Genomic DNA, 10765 nt, shown 5'->3' with positions numbered 1-10765 from the left:
TTGAAATGTGCAGATATAAACATTAAATCTTTTGAGGGGAAAGCTTTTCTATTTTAAAAACAAAAACCCGATAGATATAACTGTATACAAGCCAAGTATTTCTTAAGGGTGAATAGCAATATAACCAAAAGCAAAAATCAGATTAGGAAAAGTGTTACGTGTAACTTCAGACAAATATAACAATGAATAACAATTGGTACTGCTGTAAGATACAAATGAAAAAGTGGATATTGAAAAACAGTTTATAATAAGGAACTATAACTTATTTCTAAGCATATAGAAAGCTATCATAAAATAGTCATAAAGTCAAATTAAAGAAAATGTGATTAGTGGAGCTTTAATTTTAAAAGTTTATCCATTGTTGTAGTAAGGTGTGTTAGAACTACTTTGATAGTCTTATTTCAAGAAACGTAATATTTCATAATATGTAGTGCAGTAACTCCACCTCTTTGGAGAAATACTTTTTCTTTGCAACTTAGTTGTCCATGAACTGATGAATGCATGAATAAAATGTAATATCACACGATGTACTATTATTTGGCAATAAGAAGTGAAGGACTGATCCAACATGGACGAGCCCACAAAAACCCAGTTACTGCATGATTTCGTTTGTATGTAAAGTCCAAAATAGGCAAATCCATAGAGACAGAAACTCAGGGCTGGAGGAGAGAGGGAGGGGATGGAAAGATTGTTAATAGGATGTGGTTTCTTGGGTGATGAAAGTTCTAAAATTGGATGGTGGGACGGTTACACCGCTCTGTGACTATGTGCTAAACCACTGAATTTTATCCACGACATGGGTAAAATGGATAGGATGTGAATTAATCCATAAGCTGTTAAAAATACAGAAAATATATTTTTATAAATATGTATAGAAAATACAGAAAATAAACTGTTAAAAATAAAGAAAAGTGAAGTAAGAGCATAGCGAGAGCGGGAAGGGAGGGGAGGGAAGGCAGCCTCTGTTGTTGAGCCACTTCTGTGCCCCAGAGAAGGGCTGGGGTTGACTTGGGGTCACTCCCGTTCTCACACCTTTCGGGGAGGTGATTGAAGTCACTTTCATTCTCACCTTCGTGCCCAGAGAGGTTTTGTCTCAGAACCCACAGTGGCTGAGCCTAAGAAGCCCAGATTCATTTGGCCACTCAGCTGCTTCCCCTTTTTCTGTGTCAGTAGCTGCCTGGTGTCCAGACTGGGAAGGGAACGCCAGGACCCAGGCTTAGGAGACAAGCTCCCCCGGCCAGTCACTGAGGGAAAATCTCAGCGCTCCAGTTCAGGCTGGGACTGCAGGCTCCACAGGCTGGACCGTGTCAGGCCTTTGGCCCTGGGGTCCATACAGCAGGAGTTTCCTGGGCACTGTGCAAGTCCCCCAGAGCCTTGAACCCCAGATGCTGCCTTGTACTATGGCATTTGACCTTGTCACCCTTTCTCCTGCATTCATTACTGATCACCTTCTCTGGGCCCAGATGGAGACAAGACCCAGCTGCTGTCCTCACTGAGCTCACAGACAGACAGGCTGGGGACAGGTGAAAAATGCCTTCACAGGCTATAATAGAGGGGTGTCCGGAGTGCTCTGGGAGTGCAGAGGAAGAGGGGACTAACTGCTTGGGGAGTCAGAGCTGGCTCTGTCTACCAACCTACTCACCCATCTGTCCACTCATTCACTCATCCATCCATGCATCCATCCATCTGTCCATCTATCCATCTACCCACCCACCCATCCACCCATACGTACATACATACCTACATACACACTCACCTATACCTACATACGTATCCATCCGTCCGTCCACCCACCTCCCTGTCCAGTCACTTATTCACTCATCAGCCAAGTCATCTATTCATCTTCCCGTATACTCATGCTTCCATCCATCCGCCCATCATCCATCCATTCACCCACCCACCTACCCATCCATCCATACACACATACCTATACATAAATACATAACCACCCATCTGTCCACCCACCTGTCAGTCACCTATTCACCCATCTGCCCTTGTACTCATCCATCTACTCATCCATCCACTTACTCATTCATTCATATATCTGTCCATTCATCCATCCACCCATCCTTCCATCCATCCACACACCCATCCATCCACCCATCCATCCACACAGTTTATGGAGCTTCTCTCACCACACTCTTCTTGATGCTGGGGATCCACCATAAAATAAGGCACACGAAGTCACTGCTCTCATAGATCTTCCCTTCTAGTGTACATAACATAAAATAAACACGTAAAGCGGTTGTAGATGCAGGAAAGCACTCTGAGGAAAAGAAAGCAGAGCAGAGGAAGGAGGAAGCCAGGGATGGCTCTCCAGGAAAAGGAGCCGTCCAAGGGGCGGTCTAGGGCAGAGGGCACTCCAGGCAGGGGCGTCAAAGGCAGGAATGAGCTTGACTTGTTTGAGGGACAGAGCAAAGGTCCCTGTGCCTGGAGGGACAGGAACATTCGTGCTGGTTCTCGAAGAGTGAGAGTTTGCTGGGCAGCCCTGGAGATAGAAGGGCTTGGGGTTTGCCTGGTAGGACCAGGCACGGTAAATGCTTTTCTTTCATAGGAAAGAATAAACAAGCGGGTATAGCCAGGAAATCCCTAGAAAAGAATCAGGGTGAGGGAGGGCAGGGAAAGGGCTAGGGTCCATCCCTCCGCCCATACATCCACTCACCCACCCATCGGTGGGTCTACCAGATCTAACACGTGTTGTGAAGGGCCTCCAACACTGGGCTCAGGGCACGTGGATGAAGGTCAAGGTGGCTTCTCAGCGAGTGGGGAGAAGATGAACGGCTTAATCCACGGCTTTGAGGCAGCTGGAGAGCCATGTGGACAAGGGTAAGATTGGATCCACTCTTCACAACAGACGTCAAGTGGGTCAGAGGTGAAACCGTACAAGTGCTAGAAAAAAGTAGGATGACCTCCCTTACAACCCAGAATAGAGAACACTGACAACCATGACGCAAAGTCCAAGAGCAATGAGCCAACGGTGAACAATCTGCCTGCGTAAAATTTAAACATTTGCACGGCGAAACACAGGGCTTCCTTGGTGGCTCAATGGTAAAGAACCCGTCTGCCAACGCAGAAGGTACGGGTTTGATTTCCTGGATTGGGAAGATCCCCTGGAGGAGAAAATGGAAACCCACTTCAGTATTTGTGCCTGGGAAGTCCCACGGACAGAGGAGCCTGGTGGCTACAGTCTATGAGGTTGCAAAGAGTCAGACACAACTGAGCAACTGAACAAAAAACAAACGGCACAACACAGCGTAAGCAACGTCAGAAGATGCACAGAGTGCTCACACCTAATATCACGGACGCAGGGCTAAAATCACTGATGCACGAGAAGTTCAGTCACCTACAGGAAAATGGGCAAAGATATCAATAAACAGTTCCTAGAAGAAAAAAATGCAAATGTCTCTTTAAACGTATATAAAGGTGTCCGAGCATGGTCTTGTGAAAGAAAAGTGAACTGAAATAACACTGAGGTTTCATTTCTCTCTTGTCAGATGGATCACAGTCCAAAGGCCTGACCACTGGCTGTGTTGGTATTCATATTGATTACAAGGTGGGAAGCAAAATGGTGCTGGCCATTAAGAATTGGGACTGGAATTAAGAACATCTAGTCAAGCTATTGCAATTGACCTGAGAGGCACTGGCCCCACCCCTAAGGCTGCGCCCAGGACAAGCTGGGAAATGTACGACAGGCAGGCAAGGCGTCCACGGTGGTTACTCGTGGTGACAGCAAAGACTGAAAACTCCCGAGTCCTGGTCCAGGGAGATGGCGTGCGCCCCCGGGAAGGTGTAGGGACGCTCACAGTGGCATCCTGACAATGTTAGGAGAACAAAGTGAGGTGCTGGGCAGTGTCCAGAGAAGGCTGGAGAGAGAGTTGGTAAGTAGACATTTGTGTGCTTCTTGTATTGATATTTTCCAAAAGGACCGCTGGAGGGGCAAACCCCAGCCTGCTCAGAACTGCGGCAGTGGGGGTGGGTGGGAAGCAGGAGAGGCAGGACCAGAGGCAAGCCTGGGGAGGGACCCCTGGGGTGGGTGCTCCCCTTCCACAGCCACACACAGGCTTTTGTAAATGAGATCGCGAGGGATCAGGAAGCCATCCCGACAACTCGGACACACGCAGAAACGATGGGAACCCCACGTGGTCGCACTGGTGCAGCAGATCTTCACACGGCTGTGAAAACGCAGTGACTGCACGTGGCATCTCAGTGAGACGTGTTCTAAGGATGAAATCATCTTTATTTATTTTTTTAAGAAGTTGAATATTTAATTGTTTACTCTCCTGCAAGGCTGTTGCTTCACTGTATAAAAATGGCAGCAGCAAACACAGCATATTGCAAAATTAAGACAGTAATGTTCTGCATTGGACACTGTGCAACTAACAAACTTTTCTCCACTGGCAGTTATTTCTAATTTTGACCCAAATCCAAGGATAGCTGTAAGCAAGTTACAATGTCATATAAGGTTTAAGATAACCATGTTATCCTTGAATTACATAATTTTTGTAATCAGTTTTATCAGAGATAATTTTAGGAATTCTGAATATTATAATTGGAGCCTAGCCTAAAAATCTGCAGGATGCTGTGGTAAAAGATGCACAGTGTTATCTGAAGTCATTAGAAAGTTAAGGGGTATTTTCTTCAGGAAACATTGTTACAAGTAGTTTCTTTTACTAAAAGTTGTTCTTTAAATATCTGCTGCTGCTGCTGCTATGTCCTTCAGTCGGATCCAACTCTGTGCAACCCTATAGACGGCAGCCCCAGGCTCCTCCGTCCATGGGACTTTCCAGGCAAGAGTACTGGAGTAGGGTGCCATTGCCTTCTCCACTTTAAATATCTATCCACCACTAATTGAAGACAACTATGCTAGATTAAGTTGTTTCAAAGCAGTTTATTTAGGGGCTCCATTTTCACTCCTCAGTAGATTTTATGTATTTCTCATATGCTGCTTCACTCCTTAGTTCACCTAGTTCTGAAGGGTTACTGAATGTCATCTTGATCAGCCAACCATCTTCGTAACAAGACTTGTTGACAAGTCCTGGATTTTCTGCTAGAGCTTTATTAATTTCAGTCACTTCTCCTGATAGAGGAGAATAGAGTTCACTAGCAGCTTTCACACTTTCCAAAGCACCAAACTCTTGTTGATTCAACTTTGTTCCAACTTCAGGCAGACTAAACAACATCTCCCAAAGCTTCCTGTGCAAAATTGCTGGTTCCCACTGTTCCAACACCATTTTCTGTTGTTACCCATTCGTGTTTTTCTGTGAATTTCCGCACCGACAGCAGAGCAGGGCCGGTGCGCAGCGCCCGGGGCACCCGCCCGCAGTTCCCAGGGCCGCAGCGAGCAGGGCGCGCTGGGTGCCGAGATGGCGTGCAGGCTGCCGACCGCGGCCCGCACGCTCCGCACCTCGCGTAGCGCCATGTTCGCACGGGTGCCCGAAATAATCTTTAAAAAGTTCTTCTATGAGAAAGGACCAGAAGGAGGGTAGTTAAGGAAATTCTCTCTTCCCAGACGGGAAACAGGGATGGAGACAAGACACCGCCCCCCGCTCCCCATTTGTCGGAATCCTCTCCCAGGCAGGGCACAGAGAAGGAGGAGGTGGATGGTCCCCGCGGCGGCCTGCCACTGAGAGAGAAGCAGCTTGGGGAGGCCTCTGGCCTCTGCTCACCAGGCGTCCAGCTGGAGGTTCCCCGCTAGCTCTGAGGTGCTTCCGCGGGGCTCTGGGCTCCGGGTGGAATGACCCAGGGGACAGCAGATACGCGGGGGTATCCAGGACATTCCTCCTGTGTCCCCTGGCCAGGGGCCTGGCTCAGGCTGGGGCAACGCCCAGAATCCTGCAGGTCAGACCCTCAGGCTGGTCCTCACCACCTGTCCCAGAACCTGGCCCTGGCCTGGTCAGGGCGATGGGGAGGGGAGCTTGTTGGGCAGCAGTGGAAGCAAAGCAAGGGCCTGCAACTTGGCATCAGCAGAGAGAGTGGAAGTCACGGGTAGGGGCAGGGAGAGAGAGAACAGCCAACACGGACAGGACTGCAAGGAGATCCAACAGGTCCATCCTAAAGGAGATCAGTCCTGAATGTTCACTGGAAGGACTGACGCTGAAGCTGAAGCTCCGATACTTTGGCACCTGATGCGAAGAGCCGACTCATTCAGAAAGACCGTGTAGTGGGAAAGATTGAGGGCAGGAGGAGAAGGGGACGACAGAGGATGAGATGGTTGGATGGCATCACCGACTCAATGGACATGAGTTTGAGCAAGCTCTGGGAGTTGGTGATCGACAGGGAAGCCTGGCGTGCTGCAGTCCATGACAGGCTGAACAGCAGCACACGATGGGAGGGGGCCCTTACTTCCTGGGAAGCTCTGTGCTGAGGGCTCCCCATCAACGTCGCCCGTGTTTCCTGGATGTATAAACAGGACCAGGAGGCCAAGACTGCAGAGCCAGCAAGTCCTGAGGGGCATGAGTCAGATCCTGTGTTCCTGGGTGCCATGTGCAGACCACCCTCTATGTTTGCAGACCTCCACCCTGGCCTGGGAATGAGGGCCAGCCTGGTTGGGTGAGACAGCAGGACTCAGGAGCCCCCAGCCTGGCTGCCCGTCTGAGGGGCAGAGTCCTGCAGCCCCCTGGGGGGTGGGGAGGGGCCTGGCCAGCGTCCCCCAGACCTGCAGGCCCTTCCTTGACGTGTGCTGGCGGGCAGATATGCTGGCAGGTGCCAGCGCCTGACCGCCTGTCACTGACGGCCGGTTGCCTCTTGTCAGCAGCCCTTCCGCCCAGAACAGCCAGGTCTGCCAGAGCTCTGGGCCTGCCCAGCCCCTCCCCACGGGCCCCCCTTCCTTCTCTGACAGGTGAGCAGAACCCAGCAGTTCCAGGGTTCTGTGGGGCCAGCACGCCTTCCTGACTCCAGTTGGGCAGGGCAGCCGTGGGCCCGTGAATCTGGGATGGGCCTGGGATGCTGGGGGTGGGCGGTGGGGGTGGGGACTCAGGAATTGAGGGGACGTCCTGGTGGGAGCACATGTCAGTGGTGCCCTGGGGAGCCTGGGGGAGGGACTGGGGAGGCCTTTTGGAAGACAGGTTGGCTAGGAAGGGTACGGTCAAAGGTCCGGAGGATGAAGGGCGCCTCCGGCTAGTAATGACCTGAATTGCTGGAGGCCCAGGGCTAGGCTGGAGGGCGACCTGGAGCACATAATGCCTTGTTGGTGGGGGGTGGTGGCAACCCCAGTGGTGGGGGTCCCCAGCCCTGGTGGTGGGGGCCCCCGAGGGCTCTGGTCAGCAGGTGGCTCTGTCAAAACCGGTTTGCGGCCACAGTGTGGAGGACTGGGTGGGAGGCCTGCAGCAGGGGACCGCGCGCTCGGGTGGGCTTCTCGCCTGGATGTGCACGGCTGGAGATGAACAGATGGGGCGGAAGCGACAGGTTCCCACCCCTCAGCTCGGAGGGGCTGCTGCCTTCTCTCCTGGGTGTGTTGGAAGGGGCGGTGGGTCAGGGAGGCCCCCGTGTGTGTCTGTCACAGCTGCGGCCGGAATCGCAGAGCAGGGCTGGCCCAGCACCACCGGAGTGGCTGCGATGGGCCCTCCTACAGGGCAGGTCAGTGAGAGCAGGCAGCTGGCTGCGGAGAGAGAGCCGACGGTTCATTCTGTACTCTCAGCTCGGGACTCTGGGGGGCCATGAGTGTCCCCCTGCCTGCGGGGGCGCAGAACGGGAAGGAGGCCTTGGGTCACGGAGGTTGCATCACCAGGGAGAGCTGAGCCCCTGGGGTGGAGGCTGCGCCCATGCCCAGCCAGGGTCCGGCGCCCGCTGCTGCCTGCCCAGTGCCCACCAGAGGGGCCCTTTTCAGCGCTGCTGGAGGCAGGCGGGAGCTGAGGCCAGGGGTCGTGCCATCTTCAAGGGACCCTTGGGAAGGGCAGGGCTACAGCTACTGAGGTGACAGGGCGGGGGTCGGCTTGCGTGACCCTGGGGCTGGGACCCCACCAGCCCTGCACCCCAACCTGACCTCCCAGAACTGAGCTCTCAGGCCCAGTCTTATGGGGTGCATGCCAGGGCCCCAGGGTGCAGGGTGCACAATTTACCCTAACCTGCAGGCTGAGGGCCAGGTGTGGGCTTGGGGGTCTGCGCCCGAGGCTCCCCGCCCTGCCTGGGGTCCTGCAGCCCCGCCGTCTCTCCCGCATCCTCCTCTCTCTTCCATCTCGATGCCCCGTGCCTGGCGGGGACCACAGCGAGGCTCACAGCTGCAAAGGCATCCTAGGAAAAACAGACTAAGCTGGGAAACGCTTAGGGGGCTTGCAGGCTACAGAGTCCCCTGGTCGGTCAGGGAGTTCAGAAGCACTGTGACTTCAGGCTTGGCGTCCAGGGTGGAGTTCCGGGGGGAGGATTTGGTGACCGTTTCAGGGGTGTGGATAGATGTGCTGGAGCAATGATCGAGCACCTGCCCCTTCAGGGACCCCGCCCAGAGAGGCTGGTGGGGATCACATACGACTCGGCGCTTTAGGGGGTGACCCACACTTCGGTTCCAACGGCTCACGTTTTGCAAAGTGTCGCAGGCCCTCCTCTCCGCCACACACAGCCCCGGGGGTCAGCACAGGGGGTGTTGGCATGGCTTCACAGAGGAGGGTCCCCCAGGCCGCCCCCCGTGTCCGCTCTCCTCTGAGGTGAGCACAGGCCCTGCTTCCCCAGCCGCTTTCTGCTTTCTGAAGAGCCCGCAAACACAGGGTTCTCACCTGCAGGACAGTCTGGGGCTGAGTCCGGGCTGTGCCTCCACTGGATGCGTGGCCTCGGGCAGGTCTCTAAGCCCCCGTGGTTCTCGGCTTCCTCTCGCAGGGCCTGCAGAGCCCAGAGCCTGTGAGGGCATCGCAGAGGTGGGAGAACAGAGCTGCAAGCCCCCGTCTGCGTGACCCAGCGTGGCTGCGGGGCTGGGGCCCGGAGGGGAGACCCGTGGAGGCAGAGGCGCCTGGGAGTGACTGTGCAAGTCCTCAGCCCTTGGGCGGGTGGGCAGCTGGGACAAGAGCCCGGCGGGTCACGCTTGGCCCTGTGAACCTTACGTTTGCTTCACGTCTGAAAGTTGTTTCATCATGGCCCTTGACTGCTTCGTTCACGGCCACCCCACAAAAGGCCCCCTCCCGGTTTAGGCCTGGCGTGGACCACAGGCTCCTCGTGGTCGAGGGTGATCAGGGTAACCCTAGAGGAGGGACTGGCCTTCCCTGCAAAGGCAAGGGTGGCCACAGCCCAGGCTGGAGTTCCTGTCTTGGGTATCTGGGGGCCATCCCTCCCCTGTCCCCAGGGTTCTCTTGCGGCCTGCCCCAAGCTGAATGCAAGGCCCGGGGCCCTTCAGGCCCAGGTCAGCCGGGCAAACCCCCGGGACAAGTTCACTCGGGGCCGTGGCCAGCCAGCCAGATCTGTCTGACCTGTTACTCTGACGACCCTGCACTTTCTTGGGCGTGAGCGCCCCCTGCTGTGCAGGGCCCTTGGAGGACGAAGCAGGGTCTCCCTACCCTCTGCCTGCCCCCACCCCTACCCTACGTATCCTGGGACTCAGAGGCCACCAGGAGCCCCACACCCAGCACCAAGCAGGGGCACGAAGGTCCCCAAGAAAGGAATCGGAGCTGGAGGGGGTGCCCGGCCTCGGCCTGGACCCTGGGCTTGAGGTCTCCACAGACCAGCCCCGCTCTGGGGGCTGGGACCTCGGCTTTGACTCGGACCGTGGTGGGAGGGCTGAGTTCAGCCCCGTGTGGGAGGGAGGCCATCCCCAAGGAGCGAGGGACGCGGCCCTGCTGGTGTCGGGGGTCCCCTCCTGCTGACTCTGCTCTGCCAGGGCCCAGGCGTGTGCAAGACAGGCCAGCCGACTGGGGGCGAAGAGTGGGACTCGCTCAGCAAAGCTGGAGGAACAGCTCCGAGACCTTCCCACAGTGAGTCCTCCCAAGAAGCTGCTTGGACGCCCTGGCCCAGCTTCTAGGAAGCGACGAGTGATGCTGAGCTCCTTTTCACGTGCCTGTTGGCCGTCTGTGTGTCGTTTTTGGAAAAATGTCTGTTCAGATCCTCTGCCCACTTTTTAATCGGGTTGTTTACTTATTTTGATGTTGAGTTGTAGGAGTTCTTTGCATGTTTTGGATATTAACCCTCATCAGGCATGACATCTGCAAATATTCCCGTTCTATAGGTGTGGTTTGGTTGATGTTTCCTCTGGTGTGAAAAGGATATAGTCCCATTTGCTTACTTTTGCTTTTGTTTTCCTTGCCTGAGGAGACAGATCCAGCAAATTATTGTTAAGATCAATGTCAGAGAGCATTTATTGTTGTTCAGTTGCTCAGTCATGTCTGGCTCTCTGCGACCCCATGGACTGCAGCATGCCAGGCTTCCCTGTCCGTCACCAACTCCCGGAGCTTGCTCAAACTCATGTCCATCGGGGCGGTGATGCCATCCAACCATCTCATCCTCTGTCGTCCCCTTCTCCTCCCACCTTCAATCTCTCCCAGCATCAGGGTCTTTTCCAACGAGTCAGTTCTTTGCACACGTATTACTACTACCTAGAAATATAATAAAATGAAACAGAAATCAGCATTAGGAGATGGAATAATGGTCTATGATTATTTCTTTTTAGAAGTTTCTGTGTTGTATCTACTTTGTAATGAATAGATACGACTTTTGTGATGGAAAAAAAAAGTTTCACTAAAGGGCTCCCTTTAAAAAGTTTGGATATCTGTAAGTGATCTGTCCCCATGGCCTTCCCAGTGGAGACACAGGAAAGGGTTGGCTCCTTAGCCCTGCCTGGCATCCCCTCCAT

At 53.9% G+C, this 10765-nt stretch overlaps 1 pseudogene; it reads right to left on the bottom strand.

Moving 5' to 3' along the window:
• Positions 1 to 4907: 4907 nt before the first annotated feature.
• Positions 4908 to 5419, bottom strand: LOC102267611 (glycine cleavage system H protein, mitochondrial pseudogene; annotated as a pseudogene).
• Between the last annotated feature and the right edge of the window lie 5346 nt (positions 5420 to 10765).

This window comes from Bos mutus, chromosome 3 (genome assembly GCF_027580195.1).
Source record: "Bos mutus isolate GX-2022 chromosome 3, NWIPB_WYAK_1.1, whole genome shotgun sequence".
In the NCBI taxonomy this organism is placed as follows: Eukaryota; Metazoa; Chordata; class Mammalia; order Artiodactyla; family Bovidae; genus Bos; species Bos mutus.
Note: the sequence above shows the minus strand (reverse complement) of the source record. Positions and strands in the feature narration are given on the sequence as shown.